Source organism: Pararge aegeria, chromosome Z (genome assembly GCF_905163445.1).
Source record: "Pararge aegeria chromosome Z, ilParAegt1.1, whole genome shotgun sequence".
Lineage (NCBI taxonomy): Eukaryota > Metazoa > Arthropoda > Insecta > Lepidoptera > Nymphalidae > Pararge > Pararge aegeria.
Genome location: NC_053208.1, coordinates 25,282,620 through 25,285,162, shown reverse-complemented (window position 1 = coordinate 25,285,162; position 2,543 = coordinate 25,282,620). Strand labels below are relative to the sequence as shown.

General features: G+C 36.9%; 1 long non-coding RNA gene across 1 annotated transcript; it reads right to left on the bottom strand.

Annotated features, from left to right (window-relative positions):
- Positions 1-724: 724 nt before the first annotated feature.
- LOC120635977 lies at positions 725-2,258 on the bottom strand. Its single transcript, XR_005659322.1, has 3 exons — positions 2,157-2,258; positions 1,251-1,353; positions 725-783 (listed from the first exon to the last, which is right to left on the bottom strand). It is a non-coding gene; the product is annotated as an uncharacterized LOC120635977 (long non-coding RNA).
- Positions 2,259-2,543: the final 285 nt, after the last annotated feature.

Here is a 2,543-nt window from a genome sequence, read left to right as displayed (position 1 = left end):
TCCGTTTTCATTTTAAAGGTACTGATGAATACTTAAAAGACTGCCTTGTTTCTGTAGTGGTTAGTATGTGCCTCAACGGGCTACATGAGCGAGAAATTTTGTCTTCATATTATATTTAAATACATTCCTGATACATATTTAATTCGGAGGCTGTCGGTTCCTTCTATTTTCACTAACATCTGATTTAAACAATCGTTAAAGCCTACCAAACAAGAGCAGCTTGATGGGTCTATGCTCTCAAGGCTAAAAGTCTTGAAACTAATATATAAGGAAAAAATTAATATTTTACTAACTGTTTTTTCAAAGAACATAAAAACTAAATATGATGCGAGCGGTGTTTTAGACGCATAATAAAATAACTAAAGTCGCAGCTGCACAGTTTTGAGGTAGACTATTTTTAGCATTCGCATTCAAATTGTAGAATGTAAATAAAACCCAAACTCTCGCTTTGCAACGTTTATTTATTAAGTTGATAAATAATTAATTAGTACATAGCTATTTCATTTCAATCTGTTCAAATTCACATTTCAAATGTTTCTTATTTATGTAGGAATATCACAGGCTCTTATGATGCGAATATAAAATATATTTACATATTAATTGTGAGGCTATGTCATAAAGATCACATTATTGTACCTGCAGGCATGTATACGCAGTCAAAGGCTTACTGGATATCCAGAAAAAGAGATAATATTTTCGTTTTGCTTCAGTTAATGTACTCGTTGCTAAGGTGGGTCGTTAAGTTGGCTGGCTGGCGGGATGATCTTCTACCCTGCGCGCATTCTGTAAGAAATTAAACCGGTTAAACAACTTCTCCAACTATCTACCTAATTGTCGTAGAGCGTCTTTATATCTGCAACTAGTTGATACCCGTGACTTGTTCAGATTCGTTACCAGGGTTTATTTTCACGTCAAAGTATCCCACTTCCTTCTCGAGGATATAAATATAATATAAGATATTTTGCATAGGTTGTATAAATCGTTAAATCTTGCATTGGTGTATATGCAAGCAATACCAACCAACCAATAAACGTCCATATACGAATTTATAATATCAGTATGGGTTGCGTGTATCACGGCAACTCGACAGACCCGATAGAGCTGAAAACTCTCCGGTTAAGATGTTTATAGTTGAACTTAAACATTACTCCAAGTATGGTCAACGTACGTAAGCTGAGCTGAGTTTGTCATTTATTTGTTTCGCTACAAACGTAGGCTTAATACGTCTCCAATATTTGAATCTTTCTTACCATCTCTTGCTCGGCCAGTATCTGAGCGTATCTTTTGATTAAGACCCGAATCTCTTCAACCAGAAGAACCAGTCTTTTCTCTCTGACGCCATACAGACGGCCACTGGAAACAACCAACCAATCATTTTAGATGGATAGATTAAATTTAAATACAACGCAAAAAAACACGCAAGGTTTCCTCATGGAAAACACCATGAGGAAACCTTGTTAGCCTGAGAGTTATCCATAATGTTCGGTATGACTCCGCACCTGGCCAGTCCAGCGTGGTGGAGTAAACCCTAAATCTTTCTTATTCCTAGAGGGAGACCCGTGCCCTGAAGTGGGCTGTAATGGGTTGATAATAAGACACTAACTAAGCTAGGCTCCCGATTTTTGTACATTAAAGAGCTTCAGCTCGTCAATAAGCGCATTAAACGATGTTAATTATACGTAATTAACTTTAAACTCGTTCTAAATGTACTAAAACTCTCGTATGGACTAAAATTTTCGACTTAAAGTTCTTGCTTTCATCCTTTTTTTTTTACTGTAAATAATTTATAACAACTCATGAAATTCGAAATGAGTTTAACAAGAGTAGCGGTTTCTGTTTCAAACGCACATAACGCACTAATTTAAGCGCTTAATCTCTTAATTACTTTTGGGAAGCGTATTTTATTAATGATGCCACCTACTTAACGCGTTTTTAACGCCTTTTACAACTACATTTGGATGCAGCCGTTAACATAACGCTGGTGCAGCAGAACAAAAGTCAAGGACAATTGAGATTCTTTTTTTCCACTGCACCAACCGTGCACCGGTTGTCTATGTATGCTTGCAGCGAGAGCGCACTGCGCATGCCGCTGATGTGACGCCAGAAACAATGAGTTCGTTTTAAAAAGATTTATTACTTAATTGGTACTTACTTACCTTCAGCACTTTATGCATATTCTCAATCGGCGCTCTACTGCGCTGTTAATATAATGCAGAAACAATCACTAGGACTTCGATATTACTAATATTATAATTAACTGAGCTTGGGCAGACGTGTACAATGGCCGCGATTCACTCAGCTACTGACGACTGACGAGTGTGGTGCCGAAGGGATTCGGATACCATTGGTTGACGACTACTGAATGTAGGTTATAATGTTCATTAAAAAAGGGTCTCTTGAATAAAATAATAGTTTGGGTTAGCTTCTAGAAGTTGCACTGCGTCAGTTAAGTTATTATAAATAAATGAATAAATATACCACGACAATACACACATCGCCCTAAAGTAAGCGTAGCTTGTTTTATGGGTACTAAGATGACTGAT